Below are 22,404 nucleotides of genomic sequence, written 5' to 3'. Positions count from 1 at the left end.
CCTGTCGAAAAAAATATAAACTCCGGAGTCAAAAGTAGGTAATATGAAAATAGTCTATTGTCCGTGTTAGTAGATATAGGGCGAATCTTCATCATTAGTTGTAGAGTTCCGGTGTGCATTTTTGCAGGACACTGACACTGACACAAACGTGTAGTGTTTAGTGGTTGCGTTACCCACAGTTTTTACCCGACCACATCCTCCAAAAATAAAAATACATATCTAACCTTCGGTAACTAGACCTATCATAAATACATATACAAAGAAATAAACATGTCAATATAATCATTAGTTTTTTAACCGAGTTTTGAAAATATGAAGTGGAGCATTGAGGGTCAAAAAGTAACAAGAAATAATTATTGTTACTTCCGAGGCTTATTGCCGAAATGCATTTCCGGACAGGGACCCAATTTCATATGGAAATTGCAGGTAACAATTAAAATCATTTTTTTTTTAAATTACCTGTAGGGAAAACGGTAGTATTAAATTTATTCTGCCATAGGCGACAACACTAACATTTTCTAAATTTACCACTTTTTATAATAAAAACCTGGACAAAACAGTTATGTGTGGTGTTAGTATTTTATTACCGTCTCCTCGGAGACGGTATTAAGAGTTGAACGATCGACAGTGTGCGGGCTAAAGGCTTTCTTGCTATCTGATTGGAAGATATTACCGACGCTGTAATAATTAAAGTTCGTTGGTTGGTTGGGACAATTCAAACCTAGTAAATGTCTTTTAATCCCGTAGAGTGTCGGATCTGAACTCTTTATTTTAGTAAATAGATTTGCCTGGTTACCAATCATGCATATCGTCACACAGATAACACTTATCTATAAATAGCCGAATATCCTGAAGATTTGTAAACACACACGTGATTATTTCAATCCAGTCGCTCACGCGTACATTTTATACGTGAAAACATAAGAAAACTTTTAGGAAAACGCTTTTTTCTTAGGTTATATTTATTTGTACTCAGTAATTAAGATAATCTAAAGGCAACACAAACATTTTAAAACGGAGATATTAAATAATTTCTTTTCGATTGATATTAATTTACACGAGAATTTTTATCTCAGGGGCGGGGTCGGCGGCACTTCGACCTTTCTATGGCAGGGTTGAGCAGCTGAGACATCCAATACCCCTCCCTTTATATATATATATATCTTGAATGATAAAAGAACATACATGTAGTTACCCTAGCTATCATATATTTTTTACAATAAGTATATATACCTGCACATAGCTGACATTGTTACGCTATTTCATGGGGAGATACTAGTAAATAGTAGATAGATTTCATTAGGAGATACTAGTAAATAGTAGATAGATTTGACAAATATCTTAAACATTTACGAAAGTGATTTTAGAGACATATATACACAATCTCTGGTGATTTTAATTGCATCTGTAAAAAAGATATCGACATCTGATTAGTTTCAGATTCAATCATCAACCTTGTCTTATATTTCACCTAAATTTCTCGACCTCATGCAATATCATGACGCTTCAAATAGTGACCTATCCCAGCGACTCATCCCTTCCACTCATTACATAATAAGTGCCCCCACACACACTTGGGCTGAGCTGGATGTTGTCTAGATCTACCTAGCTAGCTCTTCCTAGCAAAAATAGCAGACGTTGAAGAACAGAGGACTAAAAATATATCTAAAGGGGAATATAAGAAGAACAAAAAACTACTCTCAGACGGTAAAAGCAATTATACATGTATGCTAACATATTTTAAGCAATGTTTAATTTCTATGAATGATTTTAAAGGAGATGTGAAGTATACATAATTAATTTTGACAGCAACCCAATTAAGCAACAAACAAAACGTGACAATTTACTTCTAAAGTTCAATCTACGGTCTTCTTCAATGGACATGTCATTACAACATTTTAAAGTTTTTTATCCTCCCAAGTCTAACAACTATAATATATAGAATAGTTGTGAATATGTGAGTCAAAATTTGTTCCTGTGAAAAAAGTTCCAGTGGAACAAATATCACAGCAAATATATTCCGGGAGAACTTTTTTCACAGATAATTTCTATATGATTTGTTCCATCTCTATAAAATAAGTTCCACAATTTACATGGTGAAATAAGTTCTGGGTTTGTGAAATTTGTTCCTTACCTAGTGAAATAAGTTCCGGGTTTGAGAGATTTGTTCCTTACCTGGTGAAATAAGTTCCTTGTTTGTGCAATATGTTCCACTGGTTATACATTCAAGTTATCTTTAATACTGAGCATTGTTATCAGTGAGTTTAAAGTTATAATTCAAGTACATTATAAAAACATGTATTATATTGATAATGTAATAAATAAAAGGTGTAAACATCCAATATGGATTTTGTGGAGTATAGCAAAATGTTTAATTACAATAATTCATTGAGGCAGAAAAGCGAAGAATAAGCCGGAAAAATCCATCAGAAAATTTTTATAGATCAATCATTTATTTATGAATATTACAATTCAACATATGTTACTTCATATCAGTATTTGTAGAAAAATGAAATAATGTATTTTAAATATTTATCACAGTTGTTAATCAAGTTGTCTCATTGGCAATCATACCACATCTTCTTTTTTTATATTTATAAATAGATCAAGTAAGTATCTTTCGCGGGAGAGTTACACTTATTGATGATTGGTCGGTAACGAACATTAATGTGTCCTGCTAGCTGACCAGTTCGCAATGCCTCATTACTTATTTCTAGATTAATTTTATGAATTTTTGGAAGAAGGTATATGTGTCCTTCATGTTTTGAATTATTATTATTCTTTAAGAAATTATACGTCTGTGAATTTATACCAGCATAAAGGGGAATATAAGAAGAACAAAAAACTACTCTCAGACGGTAAAAGCAATTATACATGTATGCTAACATATTTTAAGCAATGTTTAATTTCTATGAATGATTTTAAAGGAGATGTGAAGTATACATAATTAATTTTGACAGCAACCCAATTAAGCAACAAACAAAACGTGACAATTTACTTCTAAAGTTCAATCTACGGTCTTCTTCAATGGACATGTCATTACAACATTTTAAAGTTTTTTATCCTCCCAAGTCTAACAACTATAATATATAGAATAGTTGTGAATATGGGAGTCAAAATTTGTTCCTGTGAAAAAAGTTCCAGTGGAACAAATATCACAGCAAATATATTCCGGGAGAACTTTTTTCACAGATAATGTCTATATGATTTGTTCCATCTCTATAAAATAAGTTCCACAATTTACATGGTGAAATAAGTTCTGGGTTTGTGAAATTTGTTCCTTACCTAGTGAAATAAGTTCCGGGTTTGAGAGATTTGTTCCTTACCTGGTGAAATAAGTTCCTTGTTTGTGCAATATGTTCCACTGGTTATACAAGTTATCTTTAATACTGAGCATTGTTATCAGTGAGTTTAAAGTTATAATTCAAGTACATTATAAAAACATGTATTATATTGATAATGTAATAAATAAAAGGTGTAAACATCCAATATGGATTTTGTGGAGTATAGCAAAATGTTTAATTACAATAATTCATTGAGGCAGAAAAGCGAAGAATAAGCCGGAAAAATCCATCAGAAAATTTTTATAGATCAATCATTTATTTATGAATATTACAATTCAACATATGTTACTTCATATCAGAATTTGTAGAAAAATGAAATAATGTATTTTAAATATTTATCACAGTTGTTAATCATAGTTGTGCATTTGTTTTTTAATCATATTATCTACGTACAATATACATGATATATATGCTGACTTAATTTGAATTTCTAAAAGATTTACCTTATTTTGAATGTTTTCGTGTTGTTTAAAGACTTCAATGTTGAGTATTAAATTTGTCAGGTACAACTATAGAATGTTTTGCTTGATATAAAGTTAATGCATCATGTAAATCTTTAACAACCGGAACTTATTTAACATTTAGTAAAAAAATTAGTTCCGGAACAAATTTTACACTGCTGGAACATATTTCCTTATAATATATATTCCGGGTATAAATTTTCTGTGATATAAATTCCGGTGGAACATATTTCCTATGAAATAAGTTCCGGCTGAACAAATGTCACGCCGGAACAATTTTTGTGTTACAAAAAAATAATTCAGATATTACTTGAAGCTATGAGCAGGGTCAGGAACAAACTTCTAATGTTTGTTTTGAGGTTTATTGACTATTTATACTAGACATGCTATATGAGAGAAAGAGAAATAAAAGAAAATTATAATCTAAAAGACGAAAATACTGTTGGCATTTTAAAAGATTATTCTTAATTGTATGTTTTCTACAAGAATTGTAAAACAAGTATAAACATACATATACTATGATCATAAAACAAAAAGACATTTATATGTCAACATACGAACGGTCTCCCACAAAAGATTATGTCAATCCAGTATGTCAAGCTTTTAAGGGTAAGTATGATAAGGGCCTTATTCGTTATCCAACATTAAATGGTATCGTAAATAAATATGAAGATATGTACAAGTAAAACAATAACAACAGATACAGTATCAAGCTGTATGCTTAATAAAGTTTTTAGTCAAATTTGTTGATTCTCTTATGTTGATGGCCTCATAGTGAAATTAAAATAGCTTTGCAGAACTTATCACCTTCTTTATAACCAACGACGTCCATTATAATTTGAAAAAGAATGGCGGCGAAACTACTATGTTTTGAATTTCAGGCGCTTACAATAGGTCTTATATAACAAATTACCCGTCTCACGACTCTTGAGTATTTTTCATCAAAAAATATAATCAAGAAGTCCAATAAAACCAAATAATCTGAAAAAAGAAACATTTAATTGTAAGGATACTCACTATTCAAATATAGAAAAAGAGGCGAGGGGCATTCCACATTGCAGTCCAACTGCAATGAATAGACAAAATCTTCATCGACAACAAAAATAACCATACATATATGTGAAGCTTTACATTTTAAGGATCATTTTTAAACAGATGTGAGATACCGTTGGAAATATATTAATTGTGTTTTAATATGTTTAAATTTTACTACGTTTCACTCTCTACACTTTTCGATGCCTATTATGAACGAAAAACTTTCAGGTGGAAGCGGCCATACTTTTCTAACACAAATAAATAATCAAACAACCAAAGAAAAAGTCAACGAACAACTCCTATATCTGTTTGAAAAAAAAATCGATAAAAAGACATTACCTCTCCATTTCCAGTGTCAATACTTTCCCCAAAAGAAATTGGTAAATCTAAATCAAAGTACTGAAGTACTGAACATCGGATGACCGCAAGTTCTTGTGGATGGTCAAAAGCACTTGTCACAGAAAAAAATCACATCTCTATACCTGAAACTGAGGTTAATGTACAGAGATATATTTTTTTCTGAGACAAGTTCGTGCGTGGATGATGAATAAATGACAGGAAATTCAACCTCACCGTAATAACTATTATGTTGTAGTGATACAAATCAGTATACACTGGTCTGTTGTTATATATTATATTAATATAACAGTTACATATATATATATATAATTTTCATCCATTTGTATATCATTCTATTATACTATTCTTATAATAGTGCAGTGCAAGTGCATGGTGGACATTCTTCTGTAAAAATTCGATTTTTCTAAAAGTTTGGATATGAGTAGGCATTCATATTTTCCCGCAAAAACAATTAGAGAGTTATCGGTCCTTGCCGGGATTGTCGCAAAACGTTCTTGAGATATTCTTCCGCATGCTTTAACACAATTTTTCGGTACGTGTGCATAGATATTATCAATGATTTTTTACTTATATATATATATATATATATATATATATATCTAACGACAAAACATTTTCATATTATTAAATTATGTCCTATAGAAAAATATTTTTATTAGTATTCATTGAAGAGATGTATTTATAACAAACGATAATGAATGTTAGTTTGCACTCGTTAATATCCGCGTATTTATCATGTTTATAGATCGGTTACAAACCCAAAACGAAAGTTACGTAATGGAAATCTAGGCGATAGCAATACATCGGAATGCCCTCACGGTCATCGCGATGTAAAAATTGTATAAGCCTTTTATAATTTTTGTAATCCACTAAAATTTACATACAATTCTGAACGAATTAAACTACAAAGAGAAAACATTTTCCACTTTCATCAGCTATGAGACGGCAAGCTTTTTATAAAAGCTATTACTTGTTATTCTGTTTTAAAAATTGAAGTCAAATAGTATCACGACCAACTTCCAACGGAGCTTGTTTATGTTATCCATGCCCACCGTCATTTTACACCAAATTTATGAAATTTTGGAAGTCTTTTCGAATAATTCTCTAGAAAATATTTCAATGGGTTTCAAAATTTATACTGTAAATATACACACAGCAGTTATTCATAGATAAATAAAAAAAATATATTGTACCCTTACATCCAATCACAGCGCTCCTAAGTTGACTTCCTTCACCTACCTTGGTAACACAAAAGGCCAACCAAAGCCGGGAAAACGTAATACTACTTTTTTTCCTCTAGTTTTTAGGGTGTTGCTAAACGGCGGAAACGGAATACGGAACGGAAACGGAAACTGGAAGAAGTTGCATCTTTTCTTTTTGGTCGATGAATAAGTTTGAGAAAAAAAAAATTATTGAAATAAATAAAGGAGATGTTTAGCCTATGATTTGGAGCCCGTTTGACTTTTCTGATTTTCCAAACAGCAATTAAATGAATATAAAGATATGTAGGATAAACGTCAAATAGACAGTAACCTAACAACACACAAAAATCTGCTGCCGTGTCCATAAGTATTATATTTGTTAATCGGATTATTTCTGTTTGTTTCAATGTTTTTGTACAGCTTAGCTTTGGTGGTCGGATATAGTCTCATATGTTTGTCATGTTTATTTTTGTGTTTGTAGAAGTAATTAAACGGCACATTTTAATTGTTACGTAAACAATTCTCCATACAATGCGAGATATATAAATTAATGTATCTGTTATACGTCGTGTTTTGTATTGTTTTTGATTAGAGGAGAACTGAGGGGTATTGACTTCAATATAATAAGAAGATGTGGTATGATTGTCAATGAGACAACTCTCCACAAGAGACCAAATGACACAGAAATAAACAACTATAGGTCACCGTACAAGACATTATATGTACACCACATGTGGTGTCTTTACCAAGTCAGTCTGTCTCGATATCCTGATATATTTGTTTGTTGGCGGTGTGGTATATCTTGTTTTGGTTTTCTGCATTGGTGATTCTTCCTGTTACAAAAATGTATCTGTTCTTGTATAATGGAAAGAAAACGTAAGAGAAACCCGATGAGACAACCAAGTATGGATAACCACAGATATGAAACCTGGTAACTAGACATAGAAACTTAGATCGCCAGTAAGCAGAGAAAACTAACACATGTGATCGTTAGGAAGGCACATTTAATAATCAATGTGAGGCGGGAAACAATAAAGGGAAATAACCCATCAATAATCATACAAGTACATGACACATGGAGTAAGGGAGATAATACAAATCAATACATGTAACAATCAATACAATACACTGGCGGATGCACTATATTTGTATGCAACTCTTGACAAAATCACTCACTGTATATAAAATGTATACCTAATTACAATACCGAAATACTTTGTTGGTATTAATGTCGGAAAAGCATTACCATATGCCTAGCTCTCCAACACTTTAATATCAGGCGGGACGGAAATAAAATACTGTGACATAATAATATAGCTGTAAAGCCTCCGATGCTTTACTGAAAAAACATAAATATACTTCTGAAGTCATGAAAGTATAAAATAACGAATATCCCTGAAGTCATGAAAGTATAAAATAACGAATATCCCTGAAGTCATGAAAGTATAAAATAACGAACTCAAAATCAGTAATCCATGATAAAGTTTGCGTCAAGATAAGAACGATGTAATGCTGTGAAATTTGGTGTTACTGATTTCGGAGACTTCACTTTTTCTTGTCAAAGTCATCGTGTTTTCTTAAAATACACTATAATCTAAAGTGGTAATGAACATTTGGGGGCTGAAGTGTGAGTTTAAGTTGTCCATCCTTGCTGAAGGTTCTATACTCCTTTTGACAAATAACAATGTCATACGGTGGCGGTGGAATATGTGGCGGCAATCGAATTGGCTGCCCACAACAAGAACGAATCTGTGTACCAATCAGAGATTTTATGTGATATCCACCGTTGTCACTCTCCAAGTCCTCCATGGATGCACTTGGCATTGTGTTAGGATTTGAACCGAAGTCTCTCGTAGGCTTTCTTTTATTTGATCGCGGTTTTTGATTCGGCTTTCTCTGTAGGTGTTTTGGCATATTAACCTTTGACAACTCTTGAAGATTAGGTGCCGATTGAGTTTTTTTCGAAGATATTTGATAAGTTTGTGCAGCTGTCTTCCAAATTCAGAGGCCGCCAATACATGTGAGCATATGCTTAAAATATTGAAATTTTCACAATTGCAAGTGCCCTTTCCGCTTCCTAAAAGACGTACAAAATGTGGATCTTTTCCAGACGTACAAGCAACCATAAATCCGTTTTGGACACCAGGCGCTTTATTTACCAAACCAGAATCAACAAGCGACTCCGCTTTTTTCTAAATCGGCTCGTGAATTGTGGGATGAAGATGAGTTTCTTCTAGAGAAATCGATAACCTTTTATGTTGTTGTTGTGCCTTTGTGATTCAAGAGATGTTCCTGAAGTCCCAGCCTGTTCCCAAACGGAACCTGTATTGATGACCTAAATTGCGACGGTTTAAGTGGAGCCTTTAGAAAGGCTGTTATATGCTTGTTGCGAGACAACTCTGAAAGTTTGAACTAAGCAGTACATGGCTGCACATGTACTCGGTACGGATCTGGTAGGGTCCCATACCAATAATCGCCTTCCCTGTGTCATTTTTCTGCTCGTCAGCAAGTTCCCGCATTTTGGTACAGAAAACGGTAACTTCGTTCTCTTGGTAATCCGTCTTTTGTTTTAATACTGTTATTCAAACTTTCGTTCGCATTTCTTGTGTAATGCGAAAATCCGAAACCATAACTAATTCTTAACGGAAGTAGCAAGCAGTTTTGCACTAGGTTTTTTTTATACTTTAAAAACCATGTATAAAACGCTGGCTCCGTTGTTTTTCTTGATTCACATTTCAATTCCAACAATTTATTTTCGAAGTCAGTGTCAGTTAAACAATCTGCAAGTCCAACATGTTTATCAAAAATATCTTTAATGAACTGGCTGGTTTGTATATGTATTGTTTATCCCTAGCGTATGCAACTTTCTCTCCAAATTTAATCGCACATGACGCTAGAACTGCATATTTTTGGAAATTGGCATGTACCTACTAAAACTGTTGAAAATTGAACATTCATCATCTGTTCCAATAAAGAGTGTGTCAGCTAAAGTGTTTCGGAGGGACTCAATTGAAGAGGCAAAGAAATCAAACGCTCTCTCCGTTTTGGTTTGATAAATAAGCACTGGTCTCAAAAACGTGGGACATTCGCCTGTTCTGCGATGAATTAGCTTTAAATTCTTGTACACAATGGGCGTTACTACGAATTCGCCGAGGTTAAAAGTTGGGTCTATTCCCATAATTGTACACTCTGAAGGATTCGTATTAAGAAACATATCCATTTCCATAAGTTGCAAATCTGATGAACAAATACAGCCGAATTCGGGTGCACATTGTACTAGTCTAATGTACGGATCTGCAAGTGATTGTTGGTCCTTGCATGCTTTTATCAGCTGAAACATGCTATCCCTATCCTTTCCGGCAACTGCGACTTTCCATTGTAAATCTGTTTAGTGTTTCTCGGCAATTCTAAAGGGCTATACTGACATGCATCATACCACCCGCATCTTCAAAAATCACATCGAAAGTTTCTTTTGCGCGTTTCCCAGCGTCAAGATGTTCGCCTATATCAGCCAGTACTCGCTTACTTGTACGTACGTACGGCGTGTTTCTCGTCTTTGTGTTACCATGCACATTCGTGAAAATAGGAACATCTTCGACCACATACTGTAAGATTACAAATCTAGTTGGTTTTCCAGCACTGTCATGAGGTTCATACAGTCGTCTCCTAAAACCTTTAGTGTTCTTCGAAGTCAAATATGTTCTTTTGAGTCGGTAAATGGAATTTCTCATTACTGAAGGTTTTTTCTTCAAGACAGTCATATCAGATATTTCTCCATCAGACATTTGTACAGAGACATAATCACGTTGGACTCTATTGTTTTTCATGGCCCCTGCCATATGAATTCGAAGGTCGTCTTGATCTTTCAGCGCTAAAGTATCGATGACAAAATTTGATGTCTCAATGCAGTCAACTGGTACAGAAGACACATAATCTTTTTCATCTCATTTTAGTATATGTTTACATGCCCCTTGCACGGTTAACTGTTTAGTCAGTTGCTCTACATCTTCCTTTTCCCTACAACGTGTATAATATAACTATATAATTCATGATGAAGCGTAAAAGCCTACATAAATTGAAGTTTACATAGCTAAACTACTGGACAAAAACAAAGCTTAAGAATGAACTATGACATGTGTTGCATGCACTCAATATCCTCAATAAAATGAATCCTTATAAAGGTCTAATTGGTCTTCGTGCCAAATACAAGACCCTTATGATACATGTGAACCCAATTTTATCAGCATTGTCAACGAAGTGCAATAAGGGCATGACTTAAAACCTTTACTTAATTCTTCCATAGAGACAAAGATTTGATTTGGAAGTCTGGCTTGAACTGTAGAAGACTTACAAATGTGTAATAGCCTGCAGTTTCTGTTCGAGCTCTCGATTTAACAGATTTGACCTAGCCTATACCACTTCACAGAGAGAAGGGCTCAAAAGGGGCTGGTCCATTCGAGTTTTGGATTTTTAGATAAAGTGCAATGTATTTCAATAGATAGGATCCACGTCATTGTTTTAGCAAAGCCAATGTTACTGTAGACATGTTAGGTTGGTGTCGTGCTGTTTCTGTATGTATATTCTTCATTTTTTTAGTTTACCTGATTGTTAATGAATCGCCGCTATCTGACATCGCTGAGATCAGTGTTGCTAGATATATTGATAACTGGTTCATGATTTTTTTCTACAGAATCATCATCACTATTACTTTTTTCCATGGTACAAACATACTTAGGATCAGCAATTATGTACAATGACGATAAGGAAGAGGAGTCAGATTCAATGCATGAACGGTTGCTAAAACTTTCAGTTGCATGCTTTTTTCCCTCCGAATCTGTCGAAATCAGAATTAAATCTGATTCTGCATCAATTAGCCTTCTTTCTCTCTTTCATCCTCAGACCCGGATGATGAAGATGTTTCCACGGTTTCCTGGTCTCCCCTTAAATAAAATGTATTTTAGAGTTTCGACATGCATAATTCAGTTCTTTTTTCGCCGACCTTAAAGAACTAGAGGTAGACTAAATAGTATACGGCATCGACTAAATGGTCGATCGAAACACTGACCATTACTTCTTGTTACCGAAGTATCGAAACACCATAGGAATTGACATATGACCAATGTGGTCTACACATTTTAACAAGAATATGTGTAGAGTTTTGGTGACCTTATGTCACGATACAGCATTGTACTATACAAGAGTACTATAGTTGTGAAGTATCATTGATACATTACTCGAATATATAGGTTACTGCGAAATGGACCTAAACGTAAAACTTAGTGACCCAAATTTGTCCTAACTTTGTTCGAGAAATTGAGCTAAACACAAAACCTAAAAAAAAATCGGAACGTATGGACGTATACGTACAGATTGACAAGAACAAATATATACGCCACCATGTCGTTTTTAAGCAAGTAAAGTTGTGTGCAATCCTTTTGACCCACTAACATATCTATTTTGATAGTTTTAAGAACTAGTAATTAACAAAGCAAATATATACAAAGTTATTAAACTTTGGTGTTATGCTACACATTTCCTGACTCCCATAGTCAGCAAACGCCTTTCGCTCTGAAATATTTATGAAAGTCTGATAATTTCGCCAAACTTTATCATCGAAAAATCTTGATATTGTGAGGTCCAATTACTTTTTTAACCAAATACGAATTATTCTAACAAAGACAAAATGTTATGTTTGGAAGGGGGTTGTACCTTGAGATACGTCTCAGCAACACACGAGGCAGTCATGGTAGTAGCGCTTAGTCTTAACTTATCATAGGATACCTGTAGTTAATGATAAGAAAAGAGAAAACATTTTCAAAGCAAATTCCTATTTTGTTACTGATTTATGAGGAAAATGCCATTTTTGGCTCTTACTGCTTTCCACTTAAAGGATGGACAAATCGAGGCAACTGCTAACACCTAGACATGCTAGACTCACTGTTGCTAGTATAAAGCATCTACCTTCCATTTGAGTTTGACGTCGACATACCCAAGAATGAAGAACACTAATGGCCGATTACCCTTATCAGCGACACCCGGGATGCAATGTTTTAATGATGTTCGATTAACCATGGAAGTAATATTTAAATATTACTTCCATGGATTAACATAGAAAGTAATGGGAAAATAAATGGGTACCCTTCATTAATTCTTCATATTATTTTTATTAATCATCTGAATTCTTATTAAAACATACGACCGAATTCTACATAGATTTACCTTTCTGTTGGTATAAAAAAATCAGTTTATCTTATCTCATTGTTAGGTCTCCGATTGTTTTAAATTTCATTATCTAAATTCCCTTACCCACATCAGTAAATAACGATGAATTACCTCAAAAGAAACGAGACAGCAGTAACTAAAAAAATTGAAGCACACTTAATATGCAAAGGAAATACTATTAATACATACTGTTGAATACTCCTGTCAAAAAGCTATATTTTGATGTCAGAAAAGTCAGTTTAAATTAAGAAATTCTTAGATCTCCGGCGTTTTGAAAAGTTGTCTTTAAAAAAAAATAACCAACACAAATTTAATATACGAAAACAATGTACATTAGCGAGATCATGCTGTTATACATGTAAAATAAATTCCAGTTGTTCTTAAATAAATGAAATAATACATAATAAGTTCAAATTCAAAGTGTTCACTGCGGCTATTTTTTATTGTTCAAATAGAAACGATAAATATTGAACACAAAATATTTGGCGAAACGTATTTAATAATAATTAATAAAGTATACATTTACATTTAAATAATAATAAACGATTCGCTGTTCAATTTTTTTTTTCACCCGTACAACATTTTTCCATCATTTGTATTTCGATAATATTTAAAGAAAATGAAAAGGTGGTATATAAAAAAAGCTCGAAATTGATATATTGTCAAATGAATTTTATTATCAGCAGGCACCCTGCCGCTTGATTGTCTTTCCTATCTCCAATTACGATGCCTTATATATACTCAACAGGATGCCACTGTTTGTTTTGTTAAATTGAATCTGAAACAATACAACTTGTGTTAATTGGTGACATATGTACATGTAATGAATGTATGCACGGTTTGTTATGGGAGTATCATCCTGTAATGACATTACATCAATGTGATGGAACTATTAAAACAAATTTGAGAACTCGAAATCTAATGCAAAAAATCTTTCAAATCACTCTTTTTTAGGGAATCGTGTTCCTCGCTCTTAAGTTTGACCATAGAAGTAAATTGATTAGTGTTATCTATGTATAGATAGTTTAATTTGCTGTTTTAATTTTTAATTTTTTATTTTAATTTGTCATTTTCTATATATATGTTATTTTTACTTAATGGTGCAATACAAAACACATATAAGTTGACACTCGGTCATTTTAGAAATACACTGTTTAAAATGTTCTTGTGTGAAAAAATGTAACGCTTACAACACATTGAATGTTGGTTTCTGTTATAATGATGAATGTGTTGTCATTGTAAATGAATATTAAAAAGCCGATTGCTGAAGACCTGGTGACAAGTTTTAATCTTATGCACAGCAAAAGAGGCCCTTCTTCGTTGATATGTTGGGTTTTCCTTGTATTTCAAAACACCTTTTGTCTGGTGCATATGCCACGACTCATAAAATCTAACTTATATTTATTAATTTATTTTGTCCGACGAATTTGTGTCCCTGACTTTTTTTTTTAATTTAAACTGATTAGCCGTTTTTTTTTATCGTCTAAAAGAAAGTGTACATTTTATTGTCATGCACCAAAAATTACCGTTAACATCATTTGACATGAATTTTTACTTTTATTTGTCATGAATGTACCATCCATCATGACCCTCATACAGTGTGTTGAAGTCGAGCACATTTGAAATGTTAATTAAATCTAAAAAAAATCACAGAATCAACTTAAGTTCTTTATTTTGATTAATTTTTAAATTCATGACTAATGATGCTTGATTTAAAAAAAACAGATATATAACAAATGAATTAGTATTTTATCATTTTACATATGTTGTAGCAGGGGTGGATCCAGCCATTTTTAAAAGGGGGTTCCAACCCAGGATAAAAGGGGGTGGGTCCAACCATATGTCCCCATTCCAAAGCATTGATTGTTAAAAAAAAGGGTGGGTCCAACCCCTGGACCCCCCTCTGGATCCGCAACTGTGTACACAAAGGTCTAATGAATAAATACAAACAAACAGTTTATTCATGGGACCCTTTTCATGGAAGAAAATACTGTTTTTAATTTGGGTGATTCTTCTTTTAAAAGAAATTAGTATTGCTGGACAAAAGACTGGCATCTCATGCGAAATTGGCAAGAGTAGGCAGTATTGATAATGGACAATTAACATGGTAAAATGAAGACCGTACTTTGACCTATAATGGTTTACTTTTACAAATTGTGACTTGGATGGAGAGTTGTATCATTGCCATTGGCACTCATACCACATCTCCATATATCTATTAACTATAATTGCAAAGATATAGATTTTTAATAAAGATTTTTTTTGTATATTTACCTATATAATATGTTAAGTAAAATTTCAAATAGGTGAAAAGTCTGCAGAAAAAAATAAAGACGATGAAGAAAATGATGATGATGATGAAGAAGAGAATGGATTATCTCCTCCTGATCAAAAGAGACAAAAAAACTTGACATGACATAAATGAATTTTGAACAATGAAGAAGAAATTTAAGACTGTACTGTACTACAATTAAATGTGATGGACAAATTATATAATTTTTTCATTGTTGTATCTTTCATTTTAGCTAGTAAAATTTACTTTCATATTCTGTTTTAGAATTTTCATTTTTGACAAACACAGACTGTATCTTATTTTCGTTACATTGACAACAGTCAGTTTTTACTTATCCATTTTGTCATAACCGTTATAGGGTATAAGATGAATATACTTAATACAAAAATTTCATGAAATATTTAGAATTACATATAATACAATAAATAAAAAACACATAGGCACAAGTGATGCTGAGGTGAAAGTGTAAAGAAAATAATAATATTGAAAGCAGATCTGTCTGTCAGTCTGTCTGTCTATTCATCAGTCCTGTTCTTGCCATCCCTACCCTCTGAAACCATATCAAAATCAAACTTTGTAGGTTACTGTTAAGGACATAGTAAATGTGCAAATTGACAGGAAATTATGATTCAATTTTTATTCTTCTTAGAGTTATGCCCCTTTGAACTTAGAATTTTGGTCTAAATATACTACTGCAACAGTTAGTTGTAGCAACTCATCTGAATCCACATAACAGAATTTCATGAAACTTTGTAGTTAAATAGGACATAATATGTAGATGTGTATATCTACAAGAACTTATCTTTTGTAGGAGTTATGAGTCTTTGAACTTAGGATTCTGGTGAGATTTTTTGTCCGGTGACAATGTGGGGGCATGGGGTACATGAGCATGCTTGCTACGATTCTTTAAGTTTCAAAATTGAAATAACAGCTTGAATGAATAAGTTTAAAAAGAGATGTGGAGTATATGCCACATCATAACAAAACAAAAACAATAGGAAGAGATCTTGATATGATCTTCAACAGATGCCTATATAATGTCAAAATCATTAATGTGACTATAAGAGCAAAAAAATTCTTCAAATTGATTTCAACTGTGTCTGTTACTCAAATATAAGAAATAAAATCGGTGACATTCCAAGATTATTACAAAAAACCTGTATCCAAGACTGCAATGGAAATGACTGTAACAGAGATCTTTATTCAAGAGTCTTACTCTTTTAATCTTTTACTTTACACCATTTGTGGATAAAAATAAGAATTTTGTTAAGAAGAAACCATATAGGTTTTAAAAATACATGATATTTCTCTATAACACATCCCAAACATCTACTTTTATTCTAAACTGTGGGATGAATTAGAAATTGACCAACACTATCATGAGGTGCATCAAGTTTATATAAGATTTTTTTCTGCAAGCAACCGATATCAACTTTGTTTCTATATTGGAAACAACTATTCAAAGAACTGATTATGGTCCCACACAACAGTCACAGATTTGGTGGATTATAATGGTTCATAATGTCTCTACTGTAGATGAACAGCTTACTCGTATCTAATATAGTAATATGTGTCTGTCCGTCTGTGTCAGGTTACTTTTATACTATTCAACTTACGTTAACCAAACTTGGTATGCAGTTGCATCATGGGCTTCAAGGATGTGTCATATCCAAAAGTCAGGTCACTCATAATTTTTGTACCATAGAATTTAGGTAGACCAATTTTGTTATGCTGATACAACATGGAGATTGGGGTGTATCATTTACCAAAGTAAGGTCACTCTGACTTTGAAATTGTCCTATGACCCCCGTGATAGTAAAACGTTTTCTGATTTGTGTTTGGTATATAACTATTCTTCTTTATCACATTATTCTGATCTTGATATGAACACCAAAACACCAAAAATCAATCAATCAAACTTTTTAAAATATGCCGAATCTACTCTTGTATTCAGATTTTGAGCCCCGTTTTAAATTGGTCCACATTGGGGTCTAAAGTGTCATAAAAAATTGCATTGTTGAGGTTCTTTGATATGCTGAATTTAACTGTGTATTTGGATTTTTTTTTTATTTTAGCCACATTTTACTATGGTCAACATAAGGGGCCAAAGGGTCCAAAATTACCTTTGTTCATATTGTAAAAACGTTTTTTTTAACTGAGTTAACCCAAATATCAGTGTTTAGATATGTACTCATTTAAATGCTTTAAGCAATATCATGCAAAATTTTCCAAAAATTATGCAGGTTATTGGAGCCTCATGTTTTTAGGTTTTACTGTTCATTTTCCCTTTAGGGGAATGCTTTATTATCTGAACAAAATTCTGTTACATATTTTGTGAAACACCTTGTGTCAGGTTTCATTTATTATATTTTTCTACCAAGCCAGTTACTCAAGTATGAAGTGAGTAGATTTCAAGTGAAAAGATTTTTACCTGTACGTATGATCATGTGACTTACAGGTTAGGTTTGAATTCAAATTAGTTTGATCTTTACTTGGACAAAGAAATGCATTATTTCCTGAAAATTTTTGAAGACATGAAAAAGTTTAAAGTTTCATGACGAGTTTAAGGTATTTAGTGTAGTAATAATTATTTACTTTAGGGATCATGTACCCTTCTGTTGATTCAACATGTTCAATGCTCAACATATGCCTTATGGAAATTTTATAGAAAATCCACAGCCTTTCCCCTTGCAATCTAATATTTGACAATTCGGTGCTTGATTGATAGACGATAATTGCATGCAGTGCTAGCAATGATTTCCTTAAAACAAAATTATAAATTAAGATATTGGTTAAAACAAATGTAAATACGGACCTATTCAAGTACACCTTCTAGGGTGCGCTAGACTTTTATGACTCACCACGAGTTTTTTTTGGAATTAAGGTTCATCATAACAAATGGACAAATATGGCCGTATTTTCACCTCAAAAACTACTCTGTGTACAGACTTACCTGTGCAGTTTGGAAAGTTTTAAGGCCTGGCATCCACTAGATATATAAAAGTTAATTTCATTTTGCATATCAGTAAGATAAAATCTTTTTTGCATTATGATGGGCATTTTTTTTCGTTCCTGCAGAAGGTGTAAAAATTAACTAAGTTGGGATACAACTTTGAGATGCTCCCTCTCAGGTAACATCTGGTTTGTATTGTATTAATTGTCCTTGATTGGCATGGACAATAGATATCTACACATCTATAGGTGAGTTAAAGGTAGAAACGGTGTCTTCCCGATTGTCCCACTTTTTGAAATTACAGGTAAAAAAGTAATGAAATTTTGTGGGACAATCGGGAATATGTTTGTGGGACAATTGGGAAGTTTCAATGTGGGACAATTGGGAATTGTTTTGATAGTGATTAATTTGTTTTTATAGTCTGTATCAGTTAATTACAGGTTACTAATCACTGTAACTTATAAAATATGAAAAAAACCATGAACAAATAATAATACTTACATATTATATTTTGCACATACATGTAGTAGGTACAATTGAAGTATCATCAAACATGGAATATAATATGAAATCATAAAATTTTAGTCTTAGATGCATGATTTTTTTAATTAGTTTTTATTGGCTTTGAACTAGCTGTCAGTAACTGCGAGTACTCTAAGATCTGTACTTAGTGTCTTTGTTGTGGGGATGTATAAGTAGCCGTCCACGTCCATGTCCACTCTGTGATTTGTTAGATGTATTTCTGTCTGTACCCATCTGATGAGATAAGCCTTTTTCAACTTATTTTTTTTAGTTTATTCTTATGTTGTACTGTTACAACACTGTCCCAGGTTAGTGGGAGGATTGGCACCTTCAAATAAGTTTAACTACGCTATGTTCTGTATGTGTCTGTCCCAAGTCAGGAGCCTGTAATTCAGTGGTTGTCGTTTGTTACTGTGTAACACATTTGTTTTTCGTTCATTATTTTGTACATAAATTAGGTCGTTAGTTTTTCTAGTTTGATTTTTTTTTACATTTTTCATATGGGACCTTTAAAGCTGACTCTGCTGTATGGGCTTTGCTCATTGTTGAAGGCCGTATTGTGACCTATAGTTGTTAATTTCTGTGTCATTTAGTCATTGGCAATCATACCACATCTTTTTTTTTTATGGAAGTCTGGTTCTTCTTTATAGTTGGTGACGAGTCCTGTTGACTGCACTTTATGGCAAAGACACTGGGAGTATTGGAAAAACAACCTTTGATATTGATTCTTAGAAAGGCTGATCTGGCAGAATTCTAGACAACAGCTTCGTTATCAAAAAAAGGAAGTTGTTTGGTTCAGGTGAATCTGACGTTGGGTGTTAGCAGTCTTCAATAGTGCAGAGAATGTTGTATTAATGTCCTCTGACTTCCCTAGTAAAATTGTAAAGACTTCTGGAAAAATCTCTCCATCAACAAGTTCGTGTAAAGTGTAGAATGTAAATGAGTTTATACCTTCTTTTTTTTTTAATTGCATGCATTATTTATTCAAAAACTTTATAGAGAAAATGTAATTAAAATTTCGGTATTGAAATTTGTTTTATAAATAACGTAACATTGTAGATATATTTCATAAATCAGAAATAATATTTTTTAAATCAAAATTAAGTGCATTAATCTAATGATTTAAAAAACATTTTTTTTTTATACTTCTATAAAATTAATATTAAATGTGCAATAAATTAATTCTTGTTTATTTAGCAAAACAAACAACAGTTACATTGTTTATCTAAGAACATTTTACTTCATAAAATAATGTGGGACAATCAGAACTCTAAAATTTTAAAAAGTGGGACAATCGGGAATAAACCGTAGAAACTGAGTGGACAGTATCAAATGCAATTCAGGTGTTTGTTTATTTTTACACCCTCTGCAGGAAGGAAAAAAAATGCCCATCAAAATCCAAAAGCGATTTTATCTTTCTGATATGCAAAATAAATTTAACTTTTATATATCTAGTGGATGCCAGGCCTTAAAACTTTCCAAACTGCACAGGTAAGTCTATACACAGAGTAGTTTTTGAGGTGAAAATACGGCCATATTTGTCCATTTGTTATGATGAACCTTAAAAGGTTATTTAGGACTTTTTGTAAACAATAAACGCTAGCACACCATGGACAAACAAGTAATTAATCTATGTTTAGAATTTTATAACGAAAATCTCAGTATGTGGATTTTCTACAAGAATCTGGTTTTATATGTCTCGAAATTCCCATTTTCTATCAAATGCAATGAAACTATAAATAATGATGCTTTGTTCGAAGTTTCCCCTTGGTATATGTACAAAATGGCCAATCTCTACTGTACATTATCTTTGCTGTTTTGATATTATTGCAGTTTGAAAATTTCGAATTCAGATGGCTACAGAAGGGGTCATAAACCTTAATGTATTCTGTTCAGGATTTCAAACTTTTAGTTCCAGAAAATTACTTTTAAAGAATTAAAGATTTCACAAATTTTTCATACATAATAAGGTTGGATGGGAAACACAGTGATGACTCTTAACCATTTCTTCATGTTGGTTTATCTATTTGAGAAGTATAACATTTTTTCATTGACTTGTTTTAATATTAAATGTTTCTTTTCAGTTCTTAGATTCTAGTTACTTAAAGTCATCTAAATTGGTATTAGATAGGAAATCCAGACAATATACGCCATTATATAGATTTTCAACAATGCTAGACTCAGAGTATATACAGTCAGGACAAAAGTGAGTTCCCACTGAAAAAACGTCCTATCATTTCAACTAAAATCAATATTTTTCAAAGAAATTGTACTTTCAGTAGCTATTTAAAATGCCACAAAGGTCAGTAAAAGACATTTAATTAAACAAGGAGGTTATAAACACCATCTCCTTGAGTTTACTAATATAATAAATTGGGACCATGGTATCTATTTGGAAAGCTTATTATATGTAATTTCCTTTGATTTTAGTTCATCATAATCATTTGGCAAAGTTGGCTGTGTTTATGCAACAAATGTAATTTTCCTTTTCAAAATCTAAGGACTATGGGTAATCTCATTGGTTGTACACCAAAAAAAAACAACGTTATATCATTGATTAATTTCCATTTTTAAGATTTTTTTAAACCAATCATAATGTTTTTGTGTATGCTTTTGAAAATATTACAGCAAATTGATCACAGAAAAACCAGTGCAGCTGAAAAAGGCATATATATATATGGAAAAGTAAATTGAATTTTGTATTTCAGAGAATTTAAAAGACTTGCGTTCATTTATAAGGTTTGTATTGGTTGAATATTACATTTCCCTTCATCAATTTTCAACATTAAAATGATTTTTTTTTAAAGTACTGTGAATATTAATTACCTTGCTTATTAAAAAGGCTTTGAAAGGCATAAACATGTTGAAAATATGCTGCACAGCCCTGTGTTTTGAACTTTGTAAAGAATAAGTGCATATGAACTTAAGATTCCAGGATGTGATTTTTGTCTCGCTTGACAGAGTAAAAAAGCGAGACATAGGTATGCTGTTTTCGGAGGCGGCGCCATCAACAATGTATAAGTTTGTGATAAGGTCTAGTTTATGGGGAACCACTAGTGGTAGGTTAATGATAATAGGTCTGCAGTTGTATAAGCATTGGCATATCTCATTTCCATGGAGACTATTTGGCCCTGCCCCCTTAGTTATGGTCTATTGACTTTGTAATTTTTGCTTAGTTTTCATGTATTAGTTTGTGATTAGGTTAGTTTATGGAGAACCACTAGTGGTAGGTTAATGATAATAGGTCTGCAGTTGTATAAGCAATGGCATATCTCATTTCCATGGAGATTATTTGGCCCTGTCCCCTTAGTCATGGTATATTGACTTTGAAACTTTTGCTTAGTTTTATGTATTAGTTTGTGATTAGGTCTGTTTATGGGGAACCACTAGTGGTAGGTCAATGATATTTGGTATGCAGTTGTATTAGCATTGGCATATCTCATTACCATGGAGATTATTTGACCCCACCCCCTCAGTTATGGTTTATTGACTTTGAAATTTTGCTTAGTTTACATGTATTAGTTTTTGTTAAGTTTGTTTAAAGGAAACTACTTATGATAAGTCAATGGTATTTAGTATGCAGTTGTATTAGCTTTGGTACATCTCATTTCCATGGAAATTGCTTTACCATGTACCTTCAGTCAGGGTTCATTTACTTTGAATAATTGCAAAACTTACATGTTAAAGTGTTGCTATTTTAATTTCAACATTTGCATTATTGAAATTACAAAAAAGCGAGACATTTCTCTGTGATAACAGTTTATTTACGAAACATTATAGTAATTTTTTTTTTCCTTAAAAGGAGTTCCTTTTGGAAATTGCATTGTCTATATTAAAAGAGGTTCAACCTATAAGCTAACAAATCTGAACAGAAAGAAAAAACAAATGACTGGGTTTGACAGTATAAATAATACTGGTATTAATAAGATGATGTGGTATGATTGCTATTGAGAAAATTTCTGTTTATAAACAGCCATAGGTCATGGAACAATAACCATAATCAAAGTTAATG

The 22,404-nt window shown here is 32.5% G+C and overlaps 1 protein-coding gene across 3 annotated transcripts in view; it reads right to left on the bottom strand.

The window, feature by feature from the left end:
* LOC127734655 (hydroxylysine kinase-like) overlaps positions 1-3,864 on the bottom strand; it is a 47,992-nt gene extending 44,128 nt beyond the window's left edge. Inside the window, exon 1 of one of the 3 annotated variants that reach the window (XM_052244649.1) lies at positions 3,788-3,864. The gene's annotated coding sequence lies outside the window, so the exon portion shown is untranslated. Of the gene's footprint in view, positions 1-2,175; positions 2,307-3,326; positions 3,454-3,787 lie in introns of those variants that run through there. The other 2 variants (XM_052244645.1, XM_052244646.1) reach the window with 2 other exon arrangements.
* Between the last annotated feature and the right edge of the window lie 18,540 nt (positions 3,865-22,404).

The sequence above is a fragment of the Mytilus californianus genome, unplaced genomic scaffold (assembly GCF_021869535.1).
Source record: "Mytilus californianus isolate M0D057914Y unplaced genomic scaffold, xbMytCali1.0.p SCAF_3, whole genome shotgun sequence".
NCBI lineage: Eukaryota > Metazoa > Mollusca > Bivalvia > Mytilida > Mytilidae > Mytilus > Mytilus californianus.
Note: the sequence above shows the minus strand (reverse complement) of the source record. Positions and strands in the feature narration are given on the sequence as shown.